The 12933-nt window shown below is 34.2% G+C and overlaps 1 protein-coding gene and 1 non-coding gene across 4 annotated transcripts in view; one reads left to right on the forward strand and one right to left on the reverse strand.

Moving 5' to 3' along the window:
* Positions 1-12933, reverse strand: part of Ppp3ca (protein phosphatase 3 catalytic subunit alpha) — a 314520-nt gene that overhangs the window by 120953 nt on the left and 180634 nt on the right. The window lies entirely within an intron of this gene.
* LOC141411290 (small nucleolar RNA U13) lies at positions 176-278 on the forward strand. The gene has a single exon (XR_012436080.1). It is a non-coding gene; the product is annotated as a small nucleolar RNA U13 (small nucleolar RNA).

Genomic DNA, 12933 nt, shown 5'->3' on the forward strand with positions numbered 1-12933 from the left:
AGTTTTGTATTCACAGTGCTTTTCACATTGCTTAAGTATTAGTGTTAAAAAATCCAATCATGTATTCTTCTATATTTCAAATGACATGATTTTCCCTACCAACAGCTGAAAACTAAGCAGATCAACCCAAGTTTAATATTTTCATTCATTAAACATTTATCAACACTGACAGATGATCCTTTTTGGTTTATAAGCAAGATGATTGGATGTTCGTGCCTTTGTGTGACGCGTGCTGCCCTCAAATCTTGTTACAATGTGGGCACATTACCCTTCTGATGTGAACTTAGAAGAAAAAAAAGAAATCGCCGACAGATTATCAGGTATGGTTGCTAAATAATCATGTAGGCCTTCAGCAGTAGGCCACAGTGGAATCAGCAGTACTGCCCAGATTTCAACCATCTTATTAGGTTACTGAGAGATTGCAAGGAGCAAAACCAGATGGAAAGATCTTTAGAATACCTCAGTTAAACTTCACAGTCACTCTATGCCCACACACCACTCTTATTCCATTCTAAAGATGAGAAACCTAAGGCTAGGATAGTGTGATGGTCCCACAGTCACAGGACTGGTTACTCATGGTAAAGTCAGGATTTGAAACCATGCCATCCAGTTCTGGAATCTGTGTTCTTGCTCTCTAGACTACACTACCCATATCAGTACTCTGGGAAGAGTGACAATGAACATATTTTCACATCTCTCCACTGTACAAAGACTAGAACAGAATGAATAAAATAACCAGAGATTTAAAGGACATTAAAATTAATTAAAATAAGAAAACTCAGAATAGATCCATCATTATTAAAAATCCAAAGGCCAAAATATTCATCTGTCAGCATCCAGGAGTGAATGGTTCAAGAACTTCCTTTAGATTTCAAAGTACACAGATGCTCAACTCCTTCATATGAGAGAATATACTCTGACATACTTTAAATCATCTCTAGATTACACATAATACCTAACAGAATGTAAATGTGATGTAAATCACTGTCACGCTGTATTAGTTAGGGTATAATGATGAAAATAAAAGCCTTATGTACTTAGTATAGACTCATTTTTTTTCCCTTGCTATGTTTGATCTGCAGTTGGTTGAATCTGCAAGTGTAGAAACAGCAGATACAGAGGGCTGCCTGCACTTAGGAGATTATTCTAGAGTTCTTAAATCCTTACATACGATTGCAAATTCTGTGCTTTTTTCCCTGCTAGCTACTGAGTTATCTTTGTGTCTTTAACTTTTAGACTACTAGGAAGGATTGTGCACTATAAAGACAGCTCCACATGGAGACAGGAGACATGGGCAAAACCAAGTTTTGTGCTTTATTAGCCTAATACTTAAAACGTTCCATTAAATGAAGTTAAATCTTGTCCTGCTTGCCTCACTTAGTTATGGAGAGAGCAGGCATTCAATTGCTGTGAACATAAACCACTGCTATCACTATTAAAATATAATGATACAGAGTTACATACAAGTTATGATATATCATATTTTCCCATTGCCTCACTAGAATCAAAGTATTCTTAAGGTGAAGTTAAAATATTGCTAAATGAAGCATTATGTGTGAGATAGTATATAGAATAATAAAAAAAAACAGTACAGAAGCAAAATGAGCTCTAACTACTCTCTAGGGCACTCTCTGAGTGTACAAATTCATATTAGTAGCTTCCTCTCTGACATTCACATAATACTTTGCTTTCCATTCAACTTTTGGATTTCACCATGGCATACAACTTACTGTTTAAGGAAACAAATAATAGAAACCCAGTCCACAGGGAGAGTCACTCTGCCATTTTCTTGTTTGTATCGTTTATGCCTATTCTCCTATATATAATAAATTCTGTATAGTCACCATAAGTACCAAAGAAAATAGGCTATACAACCAAATTTAAAAATGATTATAACTAAATATAATAGCTCTAAATTAATTAATAACAGGCTTTTCGAATGATATGAGTTTATTTTTAAAATTAGACATTTAACATTACTTTTATAATTAACAGGTCTTCACAGAGTGGTACTTTACTCCATGATCAAAGAAAGTGATGGATTTGGGTCAGGATTTGAGTATAATGGTTGAATAACCAATGTTCTAACCAAATATTCACCTATTTGCATTTTATCTTGAGGAGGTTCAACATATTCACATTTCCAACCAGAAATACTACTTTTTTTTTCAACCAAAGAAGACATACAGAATATTCTCAAACTTTAGTTATGCCAAAGTTTTATATTTTTCTACATATATTCAAATATTCTAGTATTCTGGAAATAAAATATAAAAACCGCCAATTCAGCATAATTAGAAAAATGATACATACTGAATTGCTAAAAATTCAGAATTTAAGATTATTTTTCAAATATTTTCAAGAAAACAGAGGTAGTACATTAAATTTTTCTAAATATAATTTAATCAACTATTAAATTTCTTTAAAAATTCTCTTAATCAATAATTTTTTTAATTATTTCATTTTTTTCAGTAAAAAAGCCCTGACTGGATAGATTAATTAAATAAATTTAAGAATATACTTTTAATGTTTGGAAAAATACACGTGGTAATTCGACCTAGAATAAAGTATATATAAATGGAAGAATTTCTGGGACTTGACAATAAGCACAAATAGTTGAGAATAATGGCAACAACTGTAACTAAAATACTTCATCTATAATGTTTTAGATGCTTATAAAGGCTTTTAATGAGTTACCTTTAAAACCTCCCAGTTTAGACTCTATCCAACTGATCACATTGTGATGTAGTAGGAGATAAATGAAGACATTTCATTCTATACTATTACAGTATATTACAAGGCTATCTATTCATATGGTAAAGAAAACAGGCAATTACTAATCTAGATTATGGAACAAAAATTAAAATAAAATGCAATATGTACTCAAGAGTTAACTGTACTAGAAGCAAGTTTCTCCATCAGGAAATAAAGTCCTTGCACAACTTTTTCTTTTTACCAATCAATCAGTCAATTGGCAAATATTTAAGATAATCTCCCATAGGGCAGGAACAGTGTTACACAATGGAGAGAGAGGAAGAGAGAAAGATACAGCCCTTGTAAGAAATAAACATACAATCTATAAAGGAACACAGATAATAAAGGCCAAGGAACACTTGATTAAAAGGGAATTAAAGTGCACTGGTTTCAACAAAAGAAAGAGTATGCAGACAGCAGATTGAATATTTCTGCAGATGAGAAAAGATTCTTCACAAGAGTGACATTTAAATTGAGACTCAAAGGGTGAAAGAGGAGGAGCTTAAATCCCCTGAAAGGTTAGGTATCTAACAGGTGAGAGTCTGCAGAGTAAGGGGAAAGGCAGACAGAGGTCTCTGTAAGAAAGCTGCTCCTTGGGCCTTGAGAGTTTAGATTGCTATTTGAGGTTTTTATGCAGGAGCAGTGGCCTAACTTGTATGTGCAGAAACTCTCTGTGCACAGCTCTGGATGAGACAGGGATTATGCAAAAGAAAGAATTTGGGCTTTACTCAACACAGAACATAAAGCATGATATTGTACCAAATAATGGAACACCCCTTGTTAAGTTCAACTACTGGTAAGAAATAAGTTACCATGTTTATTTCATTTTTTTATAATAGTCATTTCAATAGCACACATACAGCTCAAGATTTCTGGAGATATATTAATGGCAAAACAGCATAGTATATTAGGCCTATGGAAAATAAAAATGTCATCATCCCACATTTGTTTGTTTAGCTGTTAAAAGACTTTTGAAAAAAAGAGTCAGGTAAAGGAAGAAGGTGTTAAAATACCAACAGAAAGATATTTTGTCAGAGTTTAATTAAAGAGCTTCCAATCAGAAAAGTAAACTAAGGAGTCTATTAGCACTCAACTGGACATTGTCCTTGATCAGGAAGCATCCACAGCTTATCTAGCTAGCAAAAGGGAGTTATAGATGACCTCTTCCTGGTGGGCTTAAGTCAACAAAGACAAGCAGCATGAAAAGAAACTCTCAGAACCACACCAAAGGAAACCACTGTGTACAGAGACACACTTCCTGCAATGTCGCCAAATTACCATCATACCTCATGCTTGTTGCCAGAACAGATGTGAAAATATGCATGGCCTCATATGCTCCTCTTTGATAAAAGTTATTAGATAAACCACATGCTGCATTTGAGATAAAAAAAATTGTAAGCTACAAAGAGGTTTTTATGACATAATACATTTATTTGCATGTCTTCCCTATCATGACTAATGCTTGCCTGCCTCCCTATTTCGAAGAAAATTGTTCTTTCCTCCTTTATAAATTACATTTTAGCCACCATGTTTTAAGAAATGTGTATGATCTGTTAGTTAATAAGAAAAAGTTTACCATGTTGAAAGTGTTTGCTGTTCTGTCCAGACATCATCCCAATGAGTAAATGGGATAAATATTTCATACTCAGGTAGCCATCTAGTAATGTAATTCTGACTAACAAACATAAACAGTATCAAAATGTAAATTACTCCCAATTATCTAGCAACATACAGTTTATTCTATATAAAAGTTTGGAAATGGCTCTTTTCCCAGGCTAGTGAAATTGGTTTTATAAATACTCTATGCTTCAGGGCAATAGAAGTGCTTACAACACATTTAAAAATCATATGGATTTCTAGTATGATAACATAAATTCCAAGATCCTATCACAGAGATAATAAGATGAGTAGATTTTAGAAACTGCTGGTTAGAATCTACCCCAGAGTTGCCTAATCACCAAGACTATAACCACAACTGGGTTTCTTCATCTCACTAAGAAAATCCACAACTTCTCAGGTGCTTTCATTTTATGAATTTTAAACATGCACTGCATTACATTTCTTCCATTTGACAAATGCACATCTGTTTCATAACATATTTATTCCCAGAAGAAATGTTTTAAGACTTAGTTTAACTAGCTATACTAAAACACATAAACAAAAACCTCTCTAATCTCAAGGTAGAGGACTAAATCTCATTGTTTCCTTTTGATATGTCTAATACCTAGCATGGTACTTGTCATCACATATATACTCAATAAATGGTTGGTGAATTGAATAAAGAATAAAAGCGGATGAATACATGAATGAGTAACAGTAGATTCACATATGTGCAGAAGCTTTCTTGGGCCCTGTGGTCTTGCTTCAAAGAGCTCAAGCAGGCATTTCTTTCTGCATTCTAGACCTTGAATTGGCTTCCATGATGAGAAAAAAAGTCCTTTCTGCCTTTGCTGCTTCATCTTCTCTTCTTTCTCATGAGACAGTGCAGACATTACAAGATCAGAGAAGAGGTAGCAAATGGCTCAGAGGGTGCCTAGCCTTTATACTCAAATCTTTGTGCAGTTAGGAGAGATAGTTCCTTTCTCCTGGGAACAGATCCATTCAGCCCCAGTCTTCTGAGAGAAGGGCTAATTACATGACTAGTATAAGGAATTGTTAAGCATAAATGATTCCTTTGTTGTAAGGTCCAATTTTGGGAACCATACAACTATCTCAGTGCACTAAATGCCTCATTATTACTTAAGGACATATTAGATGAAATTTTTATTCTAAGTTGAAATAGACTTTACTTTCAAAGTAGAAAATACCTTTTAACTCAAAATTCAATGTAGTAAATGCTGAGAGAAAAATATCAAGTTCATCAGAAAGTATCTGATAATACCAATACTACTACTACTACTAATGGTAGAAAATAATACTATGGAGCTCTTAACCATGAGCTGAGTACTGTTTTTATCCTCACAACCACCTTACAAGTAGGAAGGTAGGCCCCATTAATTAAACTCATTTACAGACATGGAAACTGTTCTGGTCAAACAGCTAGCCCTACTAGCTGAGGTGAGAGTGAGGTTTCACAGTCAGACAGTATGATTCTATCATCTGTTCTATGATTCAGCCATGGTTTTCATATTAAAATAGGAAACCTGCTTTGCTAAACCAATAAGGTATCAAAGATAAGCAATTTGGAATGACCTCAATGGTTCTTTCTTTTCAGTATGTGTTCAACCTCTCAGTCCTAATTCAATTACCTTTCTGTGTCAATAAACATTCATAATGGAAACAATGACATTCAGTTATATAAGTCTCTGGAATGCTCTTTACTTACATGGAGTGCTCCCACATTTCTACTCTTGGACCCTTTATAACCACCTAGGTCCCCAGGCTGAGCTCAGAGATTCTCATACAGACAGAAGATGATCCAATCTGAAAGCTATTTTAAAGAAAACTCAGTGAAAGGCGTAGAGACAGAAAAATGTATACTCCAGGAACAAAGAACAAACAAATTTGGCCAGATCTGAAGTTTATGAAGGAGAACAGGAGATAGGTGGGTATGGGCCAGACTGAGGGAACCTGAAAAGAACTTCATTAAATCCTTTGGATTGATTTCTAAAACTAGTGGTGAGTCACTGCAGATTTTTAAACAAGGGATAAAGAATGCCAAAATGGCATTTTAGCAAAAGTAATCTAGCGGATTTTTAAAAAATCAATTAGACGAGAAAGAGACAAACTAAGGCAAAGTAGGCAGGAAATACCACAGCCCCTGAGCAATCACAGATTTAACATACACAATTTCAACTTCTCCCAGGCGATCTCCAAACGTTCTCATTTCTAATTTTTCTAGGGCAGAGTTAGGAGGTCGGTTTGGGAAAGCAAGCTGCAAGACAGCACCATGTTTCTGCTTCTCAGTGAAGTTGTTCCCCACCTACACCAAAGTCTTATACTCAGCGACGAGATATGTTTCTTAATGCTAAATGCCCCCAAGTAAACCACAACTGGAGGTGTACAAGTAAACAGTGAGTTACTGGACAGGAATGAGCTTTGTGATTTAAAGGTTAAAGTTCTACACATTAGACCCCTGGGAATGTCAACGGATTTTTTTTATTTTTCTCATTCCAGGTATCAGTGTCAGGAAGGAGGAAAAAGAAACAGTAAAGGACAAAATGGATACAAAAATGCTTCAGAAACAAGGTAAGACTAAGTAGCAACTAGAGTTATGAGATGAGGGAAAAAAAGACATGAAAGTCTCCAAAGTAATGAAACTGGGGCACAAGGAGCATGCCAATGCTTTGAGTAGAAGTCAGAAATCCTAGAGGGGACCCAGTACAATGAAAAGACTACTGTCTGTATGCAATAAATTAAGATCTTTAAAGGCTGATCTCTTGTCTGGATGAGAGAACTGACTTGGGTAATTTAAGGGTCCTTTGAAACATCCAGGAGGATGTATATTTTGCTCAACATTCTTTTCTTCTGTTCTTTTAATGTTGCAGGTTTGGGGCATTCTAATTCCTTGGTTTCCAAACCAAAACTCTGTAGCTCTGCCTATTATTTCAGAAAATGTTTTAGAAATCTTGAACAGTTTTAATAGGCACAAAACCTTCTAGTCTTCATGATCAGTTCATAGATAGTTCTGTTTTTAATTAAGATCTAAGAACTACAAGTGCTTAAACTTTGGTGCATTTAAATAAGGATGTCCTATTGATATAAATCACAATTGAAAGGGAAAGACCGCCGGTGAAATAACTTTACTATGTTAATTTTTTGGTCTTTGTTTTGCAGGAAAAGTTTCAAAATGACAAATGTTCTGTGAAATAATTAAGCTAGACATTCACTATGAAGGTGAGAAAGAAAAAGGAATAACCCACCGAAACCTGAGACTTCAAGACCAGAGAATTCTTCACAATGATGAGAGTCATTATCTGGCCTCCCTGGCCTGCTCCTGACGGCTCACCAACCCCATCTGTACCCTGACCAAAGCAACAGCAACTCCAGGGAAGATCAGCAGGGAACAGAGAAATAAATAGTTTTCAGACATGTCACAAATGAGAGCCTGGTGAAGAGAGAAAAGCTGAAGCAGTGCATGACAAGAAAAAGCAGCACTTAAGAGAAGGACTTTAAATGAGTTAAGTAGACTCTCTTCATTTTCAATGTGTAGGACTTTGGACCTCTATACCATATCTTATTTAAGAGTCTGAGGACAAACATTGTGAGTATTTAAAACTCAGTGCCACATAGTAGGTCAAAGTTTTCTAGGCCTTACATTTTTCAACAGTGGTCTTTACTGTTATAGTCTATAGCTGGTACTCAATAAATAATATATGTACGAATCAGACAACTGCAATATCCAAAACCAAATACCAATAAATACACGTACTATGACTCAATTACACTTTTTACCAAACACAGGAAAACTTTGTTCTTTAAATGTTAGAAGCAATGTTAAATATAAGTTAGCTAAAGCATTTTAATCACTTACAATTCCTATCTCAGTAACAAAATATTTTTAATCAGTATCATTTTATTTAATCTTGATGTTACTCGTGACTCCATGTGATGAATGAGAAAAACAGACTCAAGATGTTTAAGCAACTAAACTCATGATAACAATGGCTGACCTGTTTACTCTGGGATTTGGCTTATTTAAATCTCATAATTCCCTAAAGTAAGTAATATTATGGTCTCTCTTCTGCAGATAAGAAACTGAGACTTAGACAGTTTTAAGTAAGTGACCCAAATTGTTAAGGTACTAAGTCATTTTATTCACTCAAGATTGAAAGGACTCTGGCAATGTGGCTTGGGCTCACACTGGTCAAAGTTAAAGAGATAGAAGCTAAAAGCCAGCGATTCAGAAGCCAGTGTTTCTCCAGGAGCCACAGTTATCAAAGAAGGTCCTCAGGAGTTTCCTCCCCCTTGTGCTTCACCCATTTATATCCTGAACCAAACCCCTCCAGCCCTTCCACTCCCACTCCAGGATAAGAACACTTGCCAGCCCAATTTCATCTGAATTTGTACCATCTCAGAGGAAAACAGTGGGATTTTATAGAAAACCAATCCTTCCATCCAAACCAAACAAGTTTAGAATTGTGATCAATTTTTTACCTGAAGTTTTTCAATTGGGTAAAGTAGACTGGGATTTCTGGTGTCAACAGGATTGCAGTTTTGTTTAGTAACGGCTAATAATGGTCGAGTGAACAGCTGTAGTTTTATTAAGTAAAAGTGGTTTGCCTCTAATTTAAAAATTATTCCTACACGATGTGCTGTATTGTCACTACTTTAAAAATTCACAGAATATAGTCTTAGGACAGTACTGGATAATTCCAGAAAGAAATCTTTCAAAAATATACATTTATGGATGTAGGGCTAATTCTAAAATAGGTATCAACCAGGACTGTCTCTTTCTGCTTGCTCCAGATACCTGAAATATATACATCAAAACAATCTGTACAGAGAAATGGGGCCACTGCTAGGGGCAGTCTCATTCTTATAGTTACAAAAATTGGAGATATCTATATGATGTCCTGTGTGATTCTTATTGAAAACAGCCTAATTGCAAAAATATTAATGTGTGTATCATTATAAGAATCAAGATAGGATAAAATTACAACCATCTTGGAAAAGTAGGGAAGGAAAATGTAATGTAAAATAGGAAGTAGAAAGTATGGTTGGTGCATGCCTGCTACATTTCACAAGCTACTTTGAACTGCAATGTGCCATATAATTCAACAGAGGGTAAGTGCAAACTTTCATTGATTGCAGTGATGTAATGGCTAACAAAATCTTGAAGTATCCAAATTTATGTCACCATGGAAAAATCCATCAACAAAGATCACTGATGGTAAATAATTCTAATCCTTTCCCACAATGTCTGACACACTTTAGAAAAATATCTTATCCATTTTGCCTCATTTTTTTTTAATGTAAAGAAAAAAAGGAATGTAAATGTAAAGGAAATTTAAGACTTTCTTAGTCTCTTTGAACTTTAATATTCATTAATCCAATCACAAACAACAGCCTGAAATTCATGTATAAATAAAACATGCAGGAATCCAATCATGTTAAATGCACAAAAAGATCTCGCTCACAGGATAACTATGGTGAATTCTGTAGAAGCAAAGCATGTTCTGCAAGACGATTAACAACGCTCACTTTTAGTGAAGTCAAATTTTCACTTGAGTTACTTAAAGCAAGCAAATCTCTCACTGAAGCAGCAAACACCTTTCATTTATTCTGCTGCAGAAAAAGATGGTGGTATACTTTGGTTTTATAAATCAGTAAGCTGTTTCTACTTTTTTGTAATATCCAGAGTGTATCTATTCTTTAAGAATATTTTTTAAATCAAACAAATGAAGATGTTCTTTAGAATATGTGCTTGAATAAAAGTATCCAAAGAAATAATAAAGGGCCAGGTTTTAGAAACAGAAAATAAGCTTGGAAAATTAGATCTGCTAACATCATCAGAAAATGTGAATCTTTGCTGAAGTTCAAAATAATAACTCAGAACTCAAGGATTTCTTTCTTCTTCCTTACAAAAAAAACAAGGTAATATTTTCATTGACTATTTGAACAAGGTTCCCTCCAACATATTGAATTCAATCACCCATGAATCATTTCACTAGATGCTATAACATGATATACCTCACTGTACGTTTTTTCTTGGACTACAATTTTAGTATTTAATGAAACTAAACAGATTGCCTTAGTGTTGCTATGGGAAACACTTATCAAACAGTAAGGGGATGGCAGTAAGCCTTGTGCTGCCAAATGGGAAAGGATTCATTAGCTTTAGAAGACTAGCAGTCTCAAGAATCATTTAAATTCAGAGATTAAGAAAAAAAATGTTCACTTGGCAAATAGGATTTTACACAATCCAAAAATCTCTTTTTTAACACATAAAGGTGAGAGCTGTGTACATGTTGCAATACTTGGTGAAGGATACAAAATTCAAGTACAGTTGCAAATTCTAAATATAGGAAAAGGAGTAGATGGAATTGATCAGTAAGAGAAAATTCATTTGCTCCCAAAAGAACAAGAAAGGCCATTATATTCACCAGAACCCCTTCGTAGGTATTCTGAAGCAGGTAAGTTAACATTTTTTTTCATAGATGAAGATCTATAAATAAATTGACAATAGGAACTGGCATTGTACAGGAAAAATCTACTGTGATGGCCCATATTCCTTTGGAAAAATGACAATATATTAACTAACTATAGAACTGATTTTGTTTCTTGGATGCTTTGTAGAAAACAAATTTCTAAGTCAGCCAACACACTCTAAGGAGTGGAGATGCCAGACACACATGAATGTGCACAAATTATAAGCATTTTACAATATCTTAGTCCTTGAGATTAAAATTTCTCACTAGCAAATTTGTTTCCTTCTCTCCCTTTAAGAATTTTCACTTATTTATTTATTTATTCATTCATTCATTTAGAAAACAGACATGCCCTTAACCAATCTTTATTATCACTCAGCATTCATCACCACACTCTCTGACATTCTCCATGTATGGCTTATCTCTGGGTCAGTGCACCATGTTGTATAGATTCTTGTTAAATTGAAGTGTAGAAACAATACTGCTTTTAAGTCTACATAAAGGAAGCAGAATATAGTTTTCTATTTGTTACAGCCTAGCTCCTATTTTGAAGTTTAGGGTAAAAGGCTCAGCTAGTAGCTACTTATCATAAATAAACAGGTTCTTCTCATGTTCACAGATAGAAGCTAGTGAATGAAGGGATCCTGTCATTTGTATGTAATTCCACACCTAGGCCTCATTCTCTACTTACAAATGTCCACTGAACCCACTCTGATACTGCTGAAAGGAAATGTTGGTAAAAATGTTCCTCAATCACATACAACGCATTATAAAACAATACAATTCAGGGTTACATAAGAATGAGTTTCCATTTTACTAAAACAAGCAAATCAATTAAAAGCAATGCAAATATGTAAGCATTCATATATGTATAATTATTTTCTTTATTTTTGGTCATATTACTATGACCTAGTGATTAGTATTGACTTGGGGAGAGGCTTGAAGATTTTGTCCAGTCATCTACTTACTGTTTGAATCCTGGAAAAATGATTACTATATATTTTTCAATTTGAAGATGGTCTGTGGAATTTGCAATTAAAACAATGATAACAAATTCAAAAACAGCAAAGGTCAGTTAGGCATTTCCTTATATACCTTTTTGGGGTTAAGGGACTCTGAACATAATTTAAAAACAAGAATAATCAAATGAAGACAGATACTCCACATTTCTTTTTGTATAACAAGAGACGTTCAAACATCTTGAAATAAAATAATGCCATTTTAGGAAAAATAATTACTTTGTATGCATACAACAAAATATTTGCTCTGTTAGTCTTCTATCAATACAATCTTTGAGATGGTCACAGAAATGTGAACTGAATATTAACCCTTTAATGTGCTTCACCTAGCCCCTTATCTTTTTATTCAAACATGTATTGTTCTTAACACTTAAATTTTCCCTTCTAGCTTCACCAAAGAGGAGGACAAAAAAATGTTGAACGTCTAAAGTTGCTTCTTTGGTTAATATCTCAGTTGTCCAAACATTACAAAAGTTAGAAGTACACATTTCCTAATCTCAAAAGCACTGGCCATATATAAGCACAGAGTAATTCTTAAGGAATAGTGGACATTTTCACATGAGGATAAAAGGAATTTATCCAATAATGTTACTGAGGTATTTTAAAACAAGTATTAGCTTTGTTGGGAGTGAGACTCAAGTTAGAGATGTATGAATTTCCCTAAATATCAACAAAAATTATTTCTATGTTAAACAGACATGTTTCATCTGATTAAAAGAAAGGCAGAAAGATGATGTAGGGTTGGACTGAGCAAAGCAAGACTTGCTAAACTAGTTAAGTAAAATTTCCAATCATATTGTAGCAATAAGAATATAACTGGTGGAAGCTAGAATACATATTCACTTAAAAATTTTAAAAAACATAAACTTGAGTTTGCATGTACATTCTGACTTAAAGGTGTTTTAGAATGAGATATATACAACAAGTATTTGAATAACTTAACACAGCACTCCTAGGGAAAGAAATTCTTCTTAGTACAGGCAATTGAACACCAACATAGTCTCTTCCAGACTTAGTGAGATTCATTTATTAATATTATCCTTTCACTTCAACCGATTGTTATTTCAGCT

Source organism: Castor canadensis, chromosome 9 (genome assembly GCF_047511655.1).
Source record: "Castor canadensis chromosome 9, mCasCan1.hap1v2, whole genome shotgun sequence".
In the NCBI taxonomy this organism is placed as follows: Eukaryota; Metazoa; Chordata; class Mammalia; order Rodentia; family Castoridae; genus Castor; species Castor canadensis.